This window comes from Triticum urartu, chromosome 7 (assembly GCF_003073215.2).
Source record: "Triticum urartu cultivar G1812 chromosome 7, Tu2.1, whole genome shotgun sequence".
In the NCBI taxonomy this organism is placed as follows: Eukaryota; Viridiplantae; Streptophyta; class Magnoliopsida; order Poales; family Poaceae; genus Triticum; species Triticum urartu.
The window spans coordinates 263,461,120-263,477,623 of record NC_053028.1 but is presented as its reverse complement, the minus strand read 5'-3'; positions in this window follow the sequence as shown (position 1 = coordinate 263,477,623).

Genomic DNA, 16,504 nt, shown 5'->3' with positions numbered 1-16,504 from the left:
CCGTGCGCTCATACATTCTGAGGTACCAGTGAGTAATAACAAGAAAATTTGGAAGTCCAAGATTCCACTAAAAGTGAAAATTTTCATGTGGTATCTTCGTAAGGGAGTTGTGTTGACCAAAGACAACCTCGCACGACGCAACTGGCCAGGGAGTACGAAGTGTTGTTTTTGTACTCATGACGAGACAATCAAACACCTCTTTTTCCAATGCAAGTTTGCACGTTCTACGTGGTCAATCATCCAAATAACGTCAAATTTATATCCGCCCACAAGTGTTGCCAATATATTTGGTCACTGGTTGGACGGTATTCCAAATAGGTTTAAAGCGCTTATAAGGGTGGGAGTGTACGCCTTAATTTGGTCGCTCTGGCTATGTAGAAACAATTTGGTTTTTAATGGAAAAAATGCTTCTCCTCTGCAGGTTATTTTTCGTTGTATGCACTCGCTTCATACGTGGTCTATGCTACAACGATCGGAGCACCAATCGCTGTTCAAGGCGGTGTGTACGCGGTTGGAGCAAGTGACTTCGGAGGTTTTTTCCCAACATGGGTGGCAGCATAACCTCCGGATCGATCCACCACCACCTTCGACATAGGCATAGTGTCAGTCTATAGGACTTTACTGTTGCCGATATGTCGGTTTATATTTCATATTTTTTGTCAGACTTTTGGATTTGCCTGTGTGCATCTCAGTTATGCAGAGGCCGGATGTTACTCATAATGTTTTGTATCCCCTTGATGCTACATTCTGAGATAATAAAATCGCCCTTTATCGAAAAATGAATCTCTCTCTAAGTTATAAGAATGAATAATAGAATTAAAAATATCAGAGTCACGAGACATAGCAACTTGCTTATTTTTCTCACTGCATATCTCTAAAGATAGATGTGTCTAGATGTGCCCTAGTTATTACATATCTAAGTGACTCAATCAAGAAATGAAAAAAAAAATCGCACGAATCTCCGCATAAGATCAAGAACATATAATTTAGATGTGCAATACTTATGGTACATCTAGATGTGCTTTAGCAGAACTAAAATATATAAAAGTCAACCCCTCCCCCTGTAAGGTAAGGAGTCACCATCTTACTACATAAGGAATAAGGAAGTCAATTCAGTAAGAAAATCCATCTTGAATTCCTCATGAGCAGGATCATAAACCATCACACGGGAAAGAGCACATAGGCCAACTCCACCGCACGATCACAAATGGACGTCCACTTTGTCCGGATTCTGTCCATTTGGGTAGGGCAATGAGGTCGTGTCCGGGCCTGTCCTGGGATGCGGTGGCCGTGCGCCTAGCGCGCGGCCGCATCTTTTGGCCCAATCCTGTCCGCCACGGCCAAAAATGCCCATATATGCATATCAAAATAATTTTGCACGTTGAAATATTAATTGTCTGAAAATAAAAATAGTTTTACAACCCAATCGAAATTGTCTTTAATAAAATAATATTACAACCAAATCGAAATTGTCTTAAATGAACATGATGAACCAATATATCCATTGGTTGCCAATGTGACTCCACACGTGCTCAACCAAGTTTTGAAGATCCAAATGAGTGTGCCAATCACGCAGTTCACGATGAAATTGGACAAACTGTTCAAACGTGGCCGGTTCTTGGTGCAGGGGCTCACCATTTTCACCTTGATAATCAAATCCTTGGTCGAAGATCTTGTCATCACACTCGTCCTCGACGATCATGTTGTGCATGATCACACAAGCAGTCATCACCCCCCAAAGCTTCCCTTCATCCCATGTCAATGCAGGGTTTCGAATGATACCCCGTCGGGGTTGAAGCACACCAAAAGCACGTTCTACATCCTTTCTAGCACTCTCTTGCATCTGAGCAAATTTCTTTCTCTTCGCACCTTGGAGGTTCAAGATTGTCTTCACAAAAGTTGACCATTGAGAATATATACCATCAGCTAGATAGTATCCCTTGTTGTACTGGTGGCCGTTGATCTCAAAGTTGACAGGTGAGGAGTGGCCTTCTGCAAGCCTTGCGAAGACTGAAGAACGCTGCAGCACGTTGATATCATTGTGAGAACCTGCCATGCAGAAGAAAGAATGCCATATCCAAAGATCCTGCGAAGCCACCGCTTCTAATATGACAGTGCACGCTTTGACATGCCCCTTGTGCTGGCCCTGCCAAGCAAATGGACAGTTCTTCCACTCCCAGTGCATACAAATCGATGCTGCCAAGCATGCCTGGAAAGCCTCTAGCTGCGTTGGTCGCCAACAATCTCTCTGTATCAGCGGCAGTTGGCTGCCTCAAGTACTCAGGGCCAAACACTGCCACCACGGCCTTGCAAAACTTGTACAGTGACAGCAGACATGTGGGATCACTCATACGCATATACTCATCCACCAGATCGCCTGGAATTCCATATGCAAGCATGAGGATGGCCACGGTGCATTTCTGGTAAGAGGAGAATCCAAGCTTGTCAAGGGCATCCGTCTTGCACTCGAAGTATGGGTCATGAGCAACCACTCCCTCTCGGATACGATTGAACACATGCCTTGCCATACGAAAATGACGACGGAATTTATCCGGCTTGAAGAGTGGGGTGTTCGCAAAGTAATCGGCATAGAGCAGGGCGTGGCCTCTCTCCCTGTTGCGGTTCAGGTTGGGAGCACGCCCAAGGAGTGACCCCATGTACCGAGGAAGATGACGTTCAATGTGGTCGTGAACGATCAGTGCAGCCACCACAAGATCTTCATCATCAGACGACGAATCGTCCGATGAATAATGAAGTGGTGGAAGAAAAATTCATCTCCACTGTCCATACCTTTGTGGGCAAAGTGTCGAACACCTTGCAGTCATGGTGGCAAAGAGGCCGCGATGATCACCTCGACACAGCAGGGGTGGTTGGCGGCCGGCTACTGGCCGCTCTGGAGCACTCGTCGGAAGCTGCCGTTCAATGTGGTCGTGAACGACCAGTGCAACCACCACAAGATCTTCATCATCCGACGATGAATCGTCCGATGAATAAATGAAGTGGTGGAAGAAAAATTCATCTCCACTGTCCATACCTTCGTGGGCAAAGTGTCGTACACCTTGCAGTCGTGGTGGCAAAGAGGCCGTGATGATCACCTCGATGCAGCAGGGGTGGTTGGCGGCCGGCTACTGGCCGCTTTGAAGCACTCGTCGGAAGCTGCCGTTCAATGTGGTCGTGAACGACCAGTGCAGCCACCACAAGATCTTTATCATCCGGCGACAAATCGTCCGATGAATAAATGAAGTGGTAGAAGAAAAATTCATCTCCACTGTCCATACCTTTGTGGGCAAAGTGTCGAACACCTTGCAGTCATGGTGGCAAAGAGGCCGCGATGATCACCTCGACACAGCAGGGGTGGTTGGCGGCCGGCTACTGGCCGCTCTGGAGCACTCGTCGGAAGCTGCCGTTCAATGTGGTCGTGAACGACCAGTGCAACCACCACAAGATCTTCATCATCCAACGATGAATCGTCCGATGAATAAATGAAGTGGTGGAAGAAAAATTCATCTCCACTGTCCATACCTTTGTGGGCAAAGTGTCGAACACCTTGCAGTCGTGGTGGCAAAGAGGCCGTGATGATCACCTCGATGCAGCAGGGGTGGTTGGCGGCCGGCTACTGGCCGCTCTGGAGCACTCGTGGAAGCTGCCCTGGCCGCCGTGGTACGTCGCCGGCGGTCGTATCCCCTCTGCCACCGGCCACGACGGCGACGGCCAAATCTTCTCCAATCGACGGCCAAAACTACGGCGAAAGCGCGGGCGTGATGGCGGCCATGTCAAGACGTGGTTTGGTATGGACGGTCGGGAGGGTGCGCAGAGAGGAGGCGGACGGAGAATAGTGGCGGCGCCGACGGCGGGGTGGGGCGGGGAGAGGGGGTGGAGGCGTTGGAAACGAAGGTACTGCTAGTGTCCCCGACAGGCGGGCCACGGGGGGGCAATGGCGTGTGTCGAGCCCGTCCGCCCGATGTCCGTTTCACCCCAAACTCGGCGCAAATTTGAGCCGGGGATGGGTCGAAAATGGATGGGATCCAAACATTTGTTCGTTTGAGGTCGCGCGTAGGGCGGCGATATTCGTCCGTTCTATTTTAAACGGACGCACTCAAACAGGATAAGGTCGCGCGCTGAAATTGAAGTTGTGTAAAACATTCATATGAATAAAGCTGTTACCAACATCCATAGACGCAAGATCAAAGATCATGCGCCAAACACGCCACCCGGCAAGTCCCCATCCACGCCTATCTATCTACTTTGAAATAGATATTCCCTCTTTTGGAAAGAAAAAAATCTAGTCTGAAATAACGTCTGTTGACTTGTAAAGGCTGGCCCCGTCGGACGAGACTTGCCTGCTCCCCTCCCGTGTGCCCATTCGTACTCCCGCATACGTGGCTTAATTTGATTGGAACAAAATAAGGTCTGGTCCCATCCCTTAAAATCAGGGAAGGAGATGATTAGATTAGAAAAAAAAAAGAAAAAAAACAGCCATTGAATGAGGTGACAGCACGGAAAGGGAGCAGGCAAGCCGAATCCGGCCCCGTCGCCCGTCGTCTTCATATTTTCCATATGATGTGCGTGTGCGAATCTGGCACTGGTGTGCTTGTCGTCGTCAACGCTTCCAAGACAAGGGTGGAAGCAAGGCGATGGAATTCTAGGGAGTAGCGGTTGGCAGCGCATGCATGGCGCCATGATGTAACCTCGCTCACCTCACCTCGCCCTTGGAGAAAGCAAATTCTATATAAAACTCTTTTCTCATCCAGTCAATAACTGAACTACTCAAAATGAAAAGAAAATACTAGTACAAGAAAGAAAGAAAAAAAAGAAAGAAAGAGTGATCTGGCCGTCAACAAATACTGATCGACTAACTGCCCTCATCCCCTTTCTGGTACACGGTTTATAAAAGCGGTCAAGAATAAACGAAAGGGTTTCAATAGAGTGAGGTCAGGTCAGGTGTTATAGTAGGCAACAATCAAGAAGCAGGCAGGCTTCTTTTAGTCCGTTTGGTTTGCCCACAATTATATGTGTGTTGACTGACTCCATTGACCTGCTAGGCTAGGCTAGGCTAGCTGCTTGATTGCCAACAGCGTTTGGGAGTTGGGACCGTCGGTGGACGCGAGAGGGTGGTGCTGCATTGACAACCCGTGGAAGTCAGTCAAGCCTGCAGTGCTGGGTGGTGACTACCACGATATTTCTTTGGAGAGAGAGAGAGTAGGGAACCCATAATCATCCTGCAAGCCCCATCTGCTCCAGCATTTGTACGTGTCGTTATTGATGGCTCGTGCTCATGCAGTCAAGTCAGTACGTCAGTCTTGTATTCTTCCCTGATCCATCTTCTGCCACTAGTAGCACTTATACTACTTGTTAATCAGAACGCTTTCAGGAAAGCAGTTACCCGAGTGATGCGCACGATATAGCATCATTATTGTTAACCTTAGATACGGCCATGTCTGCTGCCGCCTAAGTTTATAATAAGAATTATTTTACAGTGCATCCGGACGATATGAACCGTCCGTCGGAGCAAATTCGACGGTTCAGATCCGATGCAATACACTGATGTCACGTGTATTATATGAGACCCCGAGGGGCATTTTTGGGAGAAAAAATATATTTCGAACCGATCTGATTTTTCCTTCCAAATATTTCGAGGGTATTCTCGGTATGAATTTCAGGGCTATTTTCGGTTCGATATTTATCCCGTTCGCTAGGGTTTATTCCTCGCCGCCGCTACGGTTTTGATCCTCGCCGGCAGGATCTAGCCGCTCGTCGCGGCCCCTCCCTCCCTCGTCGCCGGCAGGATCTAGCCGCTCGTCGTGGCCCCTCCCTCCCTCGTCGCTGGCAGGATCTAGCCGCGCATTCCCTTGCGATCTCGAACCGCCTTTTCAACGAACACGAGAGGAGGCCCACTGCCCTCCCCGCGGCGGCCGCCGGTGAAGAGTCGGCGCCATCCCACCTCCCAGTCCTCCATGCGGGTGCCTATAGCCACAACGTTATAGGCAACCTCTTTCCCACACCCCAATTGGTTGTTTGCGTCCTCTACAAATCATTTCTCAGCCATGGCTGCAGCTTTGATCTGGCCATGCATCTCGTTCGATGGCAAGGTGGTTGGGTATGGATCATGTTCTGCGGGACTAGATGAAGCCGGCCGCCGGCCTCGACGACCAGCCCCATTTGTCCAGCCCTGACTGCTTGATCTACGAACGTTCAGTCGTTGCATTCAACATGTATTCTATCAATTTGGCTGATATGTGAGATTTGGAGATCAATAGAGATGATAAGCTATTAATTTTGGAATGTACTATAAACAATTCATAGCTTATGTTGCTCAATATTTATGATGCTCGCTTCTTCTTGTGCAATTGCTCGACTGGTAATAAACAGACTTGGCATGTGCTTTATATAAAAAATTAGATTCACATGGCATATCCACCTTTTCAACATTGTTGTTAAGTCTTATTATGATGTTTTAGCCTTGTTAAAGGGAGAGTAATGGTCCTCGCAAAAAGCAGAGAGAAAGGAATGAGCATTCGATTCTTCCATATGTTACATTTCATTCTTCCGTGTTTAGTTATGTCCAACATTTGTTACATGCACACACTTGACAAGGTTAGTACAAGTAGTAATTTTTCCTCTGTTTTGCAGGGCTATGATAGAACATGCTATGTGATTCCTTGAGGCAGGATGGATGTACCATGGCCACACCACTGTGCTCCTGAAGGTGATCGCTTCAATTCAGCATTGCAGCACCTGCAGAGGCCCCCTATGGTACGTGCTTTTATTCTTGTTATCCTATGCTCTATTTTTTTAGCTTTGCATCCTGCCTACGAGACATATCTGGGATTGCGTGTTGAATCAGGCAGTATTTTTGACTTCTGTTGTGAGGCTATGCTCATGCTTTAATAAATTTTTCTCTCGTATGAAAATAGACATATCATAATCCATTATTCTTCTAGGGTTGCCCCAGGCACCATTACTGTCACATGGTAGTAAAAAGCAAATATAGATTTCTACGAGATCCCGTAGAGACCAAATTTATTTCAAGCAAAATATAGTAACCAATATTATTGAAGTTTTACAACTTGACTCATGTGCAATGGACTAAGAACACGGCTAGGAAACCTTCTTCGAGACTAAAACCCAACCACACCCTACTCTATCGCTTTATGGCCAAGTGTACACTCCACATGTAAGAATGAAGCACAATGTTGGACTAACTACTTGCATCCTCGTCGTCTTCAACCGCAGCTGCATCTGATTGCCTAGCATGGTACTGCCTGAACCTAGTCATGTATTTCATTTTGTTGTAGGGTGAATCGACAAGCACAACAGGTAGCTCTCTCCTGAATTTGTCGATGTAGGCCTGCATGCGAGGATATGTTAGTATCGTTCCATATGTTTCAGAAAATGACAGAATTTTAGGTGTTACTCTACGTACTTCGTCATATTGCAACCTCAGTTTTACTCCCATAAATAATTCGATGTTTTTCAGCATGTACAGTGCACAAGAAGAACCGCAACATTTTATGTTGTTAGATCAGCATTTCAGATATTAACAATCTAAAACAAAAACAAAAGCTAATATTGTTGACTGATGTCTCATCGGATTTTGGCACATTAGTATTGCGTACTGGCCATTGCGTCACGTTAATGTCTTCCCATGCATTGCTTTCTATCCCATTGACTCGCATCGCTGCTCTCAGATGTGCTTCCATCCCACGTACCTGCAAGCCCAATGGGATGAGAAGTTGCCTACGACTAATACTTACATACGATGTTAAATCCTTTCTTATAATTAAATATGTTGAAATTCTCACCACGTTATTTACTTTTTTGGATATCATACAGTGGAAAAGTGAATCAAGAATCTGAATCTCCTTCCTTCTGGGGTTTACGACCACAAGGAACCAGTGGGTGTATAAAATTTTCGTAGGTAGGAAAACCTGGAGTGCACAGATAATTAGATCAACGTGCATAGTAATAAAAAAATATGTTCTACGTCAGCTTAAAATACCATATCATGTTTCAGGTAGGTGGTTCTTGTGTTTTTCCAGGAATGCCTGCCAAAGCGTCCTCGTAGCACTCCTCTATCCTACCATCTCTTTTGAGCTTAGCGACGCCGGTCACCCTCTCAATGTAAACCAGTTGCCCGTCCCTTGTGTCAATTGGTTTATCATGACGCATGAGCTGGATCGCAGCATCAACCACCTACAACAATAACAAGTTAATTGTATTATACAAAAATGAAACTTCATAAACAAATTTGTGAAATACTATCTTACTTCGTCACCCAACCATACGCCATCTTCAAATTCATCTTTATGGGTGAGGCATTGCAAATGCTTTGATAGCACGACAATGTCATCAACTAAGACCATTTGTTTATCACGATTTGTAGTGTTGATCAGTGACGCCATGAAATCCTGTCGAACCACGTCTAGCTGGTCCCTCTGGGTTTCAGGAACTTCTGACCTCTTTTTTTAAGTTGTTAGAGCCGATTTTCCTCTTTTTACAGTTCGTGTCCTCGGAATCATTTGTACACTCTGATGGAGTCTTGCTTTTCCTTTTTTTCTTCTCAGTGTCGTACAAAGCATACTCGTCATTCTTAAATAATTGCAATGCCACCCTTTTCTTTTTGCCCCCTTGATTTGGTGGCGTCGATTCAACCAGACTTACTTGTTGCTGCTTTTGAAAGGATTCATCATGGCTGTCATCATCTGCGAAAACACGGGGCTCTTCAGGATCTCGCGATCCCGTAGCCTTCACAGAGTGCTGCTTACTCCATTTGTTGAACGGATTTTGTCAGACGAAATAAACCATGTGTTAGCCTTTAGCAGATTCTTGCTCAATTATAGGTAAAATGTGCATCACCTGGAAATCTTCAAGGCTTGTGGTGGCTTTGGAATGCATTTGCTTATCAAAACTAGGGGCTCCCTGGATATCATCCACCTCTTTCAAAAGCTTATGAATACCACTGAGATCCTGTTTGACTTTTGCAGCAGCTCTTTCGAATGCTTCATCCTGTACGTGGAAGATCAAATGTTATTTCTGAAACGACAATGATTGTTTCATAATTAAGTTAACATGCGCACGTCAAAATCTCCATCAAGGTTCTTCATGGGGGGGCTCCATGTCATCATTTTTTTATTCCTTGCTTACAATCGTGCTTAGCAGCGACCTCTGTGACATCCTTTTGTTTCCCCTGGTCAGAAGTCTGCTCAGCATTCTCAACAGAGGCCTCCATTGGGTGTGAAGGTGCCCCGAGGTCAGATAGATGTATGTCGTCCACTCCTGGAAATATTCCATCGTGTTTTTTCTTTAAAAAATACATGTTAGTCTGGGGTGTTTTGATAGTAAACTAAATTAGAAAAAAACTTGTACACGTAAATTTCCAATTATATATACTAATCTCATAATTCTAGGCTTACCTTCAATTCTTTGATGAGGTCCTCCGTGAGCTTGCCATTTGTACGGTACGCCTAAGGCACTCATCCATTTTCTTTTCAAGGGTGCATATCCTATGGTTTTGTTCTGTACCGGATTCCCGCACGAGGGAGGCAACTTCTTGCAAATCAATCAATACACGTCTGACGAGTACCTTAATCTGAGACTTTGAAACAGTTAGAATCATATAACTTCATACTAGTTGGAATGTTACAATATATATTTGTGCCTTATGTAACTCATTTACCTGAGCGCCAGTCTTCGGTTTGGCCAGCGTACCATCTCGTGCTGGAATGAAAGTCCTCATCAGGTCCTCAACATACTGCAGTTTAGTGTCATTAGTATGATTTAGAAAATATATATGTTACATAATCCAGGCAATGTGCTGACATTTTACCTCTCCAACTACCAGATAATTATTCTGGATTATATTGTCAACCTTTTTTGCCTTCTCCTCGCTCCAGTTCTGGATCAGCGGCCTTAACCTTGATTCATACGAGATGCTAGAGTCCAATTGGTGCACTCTGAACTTCTCGTAGTACCATGTCTGCATGACAACAAAAGCATTTTACAAACATTCCTGTACATTATGTAATGTATGTTAGGTAACTGATAATTGTATTACTACGAATTACCTGCAGCAGTGGTAGATTCCCCTCCAGAATTGCCTCACCATTTACAAAATTCTTCACTCTATCCATAAGATAGTCAAGCGTTAGCTGTCCAAGATTTGTGCCCTTTATCGTCTCAACGTTTCTAACAATCCCGATATATTTGTTATCCACATACTCCTCTTTTATTCGGCATACATATTTGCCTATGGTGTACAACACAAATGGCCTGACAAAATTTGGTGTGCTGTCGACTTTCATCTTGGCTAGCAATCCTTTGAAAGTTATTTTGGTGTCATTACGGTCTTTCAGTTTCTTCCACAACTCCATATTATCATCAAGATTTGAAGGGACGTGCTTCTTCCCATGGCAGGGCATGCCTGTTATATGCGATACATCTTCTAGTGTGATCCTACATGGTCTCCCATTGATGATAAAGGCATCCTGCTCTGCATCATATGAATTAGCGATGGCCAGACAGAGTACACGTCTAATTTTGATGCTAGGTGTCTTGAGAAGTCCACCTAGTCCTATCAACTGGATGTACATCCTTTGCTGCGTGTTTAATCCATTTATGAACTCCTCATATGGCGGCAAAGAAGCATCCTGGGTTCAATGGATGTGCAAGTGTGATTAGATTCAGCATGATATACAATTTAAACACTCATATAGACGAATACAGCTTATATATACCAACATAAAAATTATGCTCTATGCTACTGCATGAGGTACAAGCATGCCGAGTTCCATGTATGTGCAAATACTATCATGTGATTCAGCTTGGTTATGTTTGAACGGTCATCTAAGGTAATCTCCATTGCAAGGCACTTATTTGAAATAAAATAAAGATTGGAAAATAAAAAACTATCCAACCGTGGTCAACTCTAGGCGCTAATCATGGTCAGTAGTATGGAATTAAAACATGGGCCATCGATGCCTTCCATGACTCGTGCGGAAGGAAAAAAAGAAGGCAAGCGCCCGCTGCACTAATTGGCATCGACAAGACCAGACGCTAAGATTTAGCCTGGAATTAATCAATGAACTGCCAATCTGGTAGGAAACAAATCCTAGCGCCCTCCCCTAACGCCCCCAACTTAATTTGTTTAAAAACATGCTGAGTTACATGAATATGCAAACAACGAGTGGGGTCGTAGCAAGAGATCATGGGAGGAAGATCGTGGCACGAAAAATAGCAGCGGCTGAGATCGTGGGGAGTTACCAGAGGATTCATGTTTGGCTCCGTCATTCGGTCTTGCTGGATTCCTGGGTTTCTCCGTCCTTCTGTCTTGCTGGTTTGGGCGGCGCAGAAGGACGAACTATGATCTACGAGGTTCCAAAGGATCCCTATTTATAGGGATCGTAACAACCCGGGCATATATCTACGTATAGATTTCTTTGGTTGGAGGAAATCAAGGGAGGGGACCCACCTGGTTGAATATTAGGGGGGGGAGCGTGGAGAGTTTAACAAAGGTAAGTTATGGTTTAAAAAAACCAAGGTAAGTTGCGTAACAACACGTAGGTCTCCTGAGAATCACGATTATCAAAAAGATATCGTTCCCGTTTCTTTGAAAATCAGCCAAAAGAACTGGACCGCTTTTATTATTGCTTATAGGTAGTTCACTGGACCTCTTTTAGGATGAAAACTGGTTCTAAAGTCAACTAAGATTGAGTCTTCACACGTCAAGTATTTTACTCTCTTGTGAAGCTATTTTATTGCCCATCCGATCTTGCATGCTCATGCTCATACCTTTTTTCCTCGTATATGTGAGACCAATTTTTGTTAATAATACTGAATCATGTCTGGTGCTGCTCAAGATGGCACGACACCATGATTTTCACTTCAGTGAGATTTCGATGAAATAACTGAATTTCATTCATTTCAGCACTCACTGCAATATTTGCCTTTCACCAAAATATTTCAGCCAAAATATTTCAGCACTTGCTGAAATTTTTCTGAAACTTCTAACTAGCGATGTTAAAAAAATCTGAACCTTCTAACTAGCGATGCCAAAATATTTCAGCACTCGCTGAAATTTTTCTGAAACTTCTAACTAGCGATGTTAAAAGAATTCTGAAACTTCTAACTAGCGATGTTTAAAAAATTCTGAAACTTCTAACTAGCGATGTAATTGTTCTGAATCTTGTCCAGACTCCGACGACACTTAAATATAAATTTAAGAATTCAGTTAACCTTCCTAAGCTTCAAAAGTTCTGGTTGTAAAAAGCAAATATATGTTTCAGCGTCTCCCATGCAGACCAAATTTATTTCAAGAATAGTATTTTGGAACCAGTACTGTGAAATATTACAACTTGATTAATCCGCACTGGACTATGAACATGGCTAGGAAACCTTCTTCGGGACTAAAACCAAACCACACCCTACTCAACCGCTTCATAACCAAGTGTACACTCTAGATCTAAGAATCAACCACTGCTGGACTAACTGCTTGCATCTTCATGATCTTCAATCGCAGCTGCATCTGATAGGCTAGCAATGTACGTCTTCAGCCTTTTCATGGACTTCAATTTGTTGTAGGGCGAAGTAAGAAGGACAACAGGCAGCTCTCTTCTATAATTGTCAATGTATGCCTGCATGGGAGGATATGTTAGTATCGTTCCATATGTTTACAAAATTGACAGAATTTTAGGTGTTACTCTACGTACTTGGTCATAACGCAACATAAGATCTTCTCCCGTAAAGAATTCGATGTTCTTCAGCATGTAGAGTGCACAAGAAGAACTACAACAATTAATTCTGTTAGCACCATTTCACGTATTAACAATGAAAAACATATTTAGAAGCTAATATTGTTGACTGACTTGTCATCTTGTCTTGGCACAGGAACATGCTTTACTGTCCATTGGGTCACGTTAATGTCTTGCCATGCATGGCTTTGTGGTCCATTGATTCGCAGCGATGCTCTCAGATGTGCTTCCACCCCACGTATCTGCCAAAGTCCATGGTATGAGAAGTTGCTCACGGTTCAAGGTTAGGTATGATGCTAAATGATGTGTTATATTGAAAGACGTTTAAAATCTCACCACGTGAACCACTTGTGTTACTACGTAACTGAAAAGTGAATCAAGAATCCAAATCTCCCTCCTTCTGGGGTTTACGACCACAAGGAACCAGTGGGTGTTTGCCATGTTCGTAGGTAGAAAAACCTGGACAGCAAAGATGATTACATCAACATGCATACTGATTACAAAAATAAATGTGTTTATGTCATGGTTAGATGGTACCAGATCATGTCTGAGGTAGTTGTCTCCTTTTTTGTTCCATGACTGCCCGCCAAAGCGGCCTCGTGGCAGTTCTCTACCTTACCATCTCTTTCGAGCATAGCGACGCCGGCCACCCTCTCGATGTAAACCAGTTGCCCGTCCCTTATGTCCTTAGGATGATCATGACGCATGATCTGAATCACAACATCAACCAACTAAAACAAAATTCAAGTTAATTGTACTGTGCAAAAGAAAATTGATAAAATAATTTGGCAAATATCTTACTTCGTCACCCAACCATTTGTCACCTAAAACTCCATCTGTCATGGTGAGGCATTGCAAATTCTTCTGTAGCAGAACAATGTCATCAATTACCACCAATTGTTTATCAAGATCTGAGGTGTTGACAATTTCGGCCACGTGATTCTGTCAAAACTTGTCAAGGTCGGTCTCCAGCCTCGAAGCACCTGTGTCTGTATCTTTAAAAATGCTTGCACAGTTTTTCCTCTTTGTATTCTTTGTGTCCTTGGAATCGTTGGTAGACTCCGATGGAGTCCTGTTTTTCTTTCTCTTCTTATCACTATCGTACAGAACATAATCTTCATTGCACAATAATGAAGATGCCAGTCTTTTTCAGATGCTCGTACGAGTTGGTAGCATGGAATCAACCACACTATCTTGTCGCTGCTTTGCTAAAGAATCATCATAGTTGTCCTCATCAACTGGGAAGACATGGGTCTCTTCCGCCTCCCTTATTGCCTTAGCCTTGGCAGACCGGTGTTTGCTTTTGGTACCTGCCTCTCCCCCCACCTCAATACTGACATCTTCATCATCTTGATCTCTTCTTTCTTCAGCCTTTCGCACATTCTCATTGTGCCTCAAATTCAGAGGATCCTGTGATTCAAAATAAAGCACTTGTTAGCTTGCAATCTGAGCGAAATAAAAAAACTAAACCAGTTAACTGTAAAATGTGCATCACCAGGAAAGCTTCAAGGCTTGTGGTGGCTTTGGAATGCTTTCGCGAATCGAAACTCGGAGCACCCTGCGAAGCATCCAGCTCTTTATAAAGCTGTGAAACATTCTTGAGACTCTCCTTGCAAGCTGCAGAAACAGCTCTGTCTTCTTCATCCTAAACGTGGAAGATCATATGTTAGCTACGAATCTGCATTAACTTAAAACAAAATCAGTTAGATGTGAAATGTGTATCACCATGAAAGCTTGAAGGCTTGTGGTGGTTTTTGAATGCTTTCGCGATTGCAAACTAGGAGCAGGCTACAAATCTTCAACTACGTTCTTCATGGGGGCATCCATGTTATCTTTTTGTATTCCCTTAGCAGAAATGCCTTTGGCAATGACCTCCGTGTCTTTTTTTTGTTTTTGCTGGTGAGTAGTATTCTCTTCTGGGACCTCCATTGGGTCCGCAGGTACTCCCAGGTCAGATAGCTGTATGTCCTCTACTCCTGGGCGATCAGCATCAAATATTGCATAGCGGTGGTTCATTAAAAAATGTGTTAGTGTGGAGAGTAATGATAGTAAAAATATTTATAGAAACTCATAATGGTATACTTACATTGAATTCTATGATGAGGTCATCCGTGCGTCTGCCATTCGCAAGTGTACGCCTAAGGCACTCATCCATTTTTTTTCAAGGGTGCTCATCCTATCAAATTGTTGTGCACTGGCTTCCCGCACAATGGAGGCAACTTCTTTCAAATCAGCCAATACACGGCCCATGAGTGCCTTATCCTGCAAATTACAAGCAGTTAGAAGCATATGACTTCGATTGTACTTGCAAAGTTACAATATATATTTGTGTCTGATGTTCATCATTTACCTGACCGTCAGTCTTTGGTTTGACCGGCGTCCCAACTGGTGGCGGATTGAAAGGCCGCAGCAGGTCATTGACATACTGTATGTTAGTGTCGTTAGTATCATTCAAAACATATGATAGATAATCCAGGCACACAGTACTAACACTTTACCTCTCCAACCCCTATATAATTTTTGTTGATTATGTTGTCAACCTTCTGTGCCTTCTCGTCACTCCAGTTTTGGATCAGCGGCCTTAACCTTGATGCATACGAGATGGTAGAGTCCAATTGGTGCACCCTCCACTTCTCGTAGTACCACGTCTGCATTACAACAAAAACAACTTAGAAAATTTTCCATAAAATTAAATGTATTGTATGTTAATAATGATTGTATTACTTGCAGCAATGGTAGGTTTCCCTTCAGATTTGCTCCACCATTTACAAATTTCCTGACGCTAGTCATAAGATGGTCAAGTGTAAGCTGTCCAAAATTGGTGCTCTTTATTGTCTCAACGTTTCTAACAATCCCAAGGTATCTGTTGTCCACATACTGCTGTGTTTTCGGGCATACATATTTGCCTATGGTGTACAAGACAAATGGTCTGACAAATTAGGTGTGATGTTGCCTTTCATCTTGGCTAGCAATCCTTTCAAAGTTACTTTTGTGTCATTGGGGTCTTTTAGTTCCTTCCACAACTCCAAAGTATCGTTGTGATTTGAAGAGACGTGATTCTTCCCCATGCAGGGCAGGCCTGTTATATGCTCCACATCTTTTAGTGTGATGCTACATGGTCTCCCATTAATTATAAAGGCATCCTACTCTGCATCATATGAATAAGCGATGGCCTGGCACAGTAGACGTCTCATTCTCATGCCAGGAGTCTTGAGAAGTTCACCCAGTCCAATCAACTTGATGTACGTCAGTTGTTGTGCGTTTAATTCTTTTATGAACTTCTTGTATTGCAGCAATGAAGCAACCTGAGTTCCCTGAATGTACAAATAGTGTGATTAGATTCTGTATGGTATTCATTTAAACACACATAGAACCGACTAGATCTAATCTATGCCAATATCAAAATTGTGCTCTACAGTACTGCATGAAATTATAGAGCTTCTAGGCCATAGAATGAACAACAGGCATAGAAAAACAAGCTATCTCTGTCGGCAAATTGACTGATAATAGTATAGATTTTTAGTACAAAGAGCAGACTTTGTTCTATGTACACTACTAAAGTTTCAGGCGTCACGCTTACGAAAATAATTGCATACATGATCACAAGATCAATAGTTTATAGATAATCACCATACTAGGAATGTAACATGTGATCCTACTGTCCATCTTTCTCTTTAGTTTTCTCCTTTATTTCTCGTCAACCTAAAATTTAATATAGTACATACATTTGATGTTCTCAATGCCAAATAAGTGAGGCG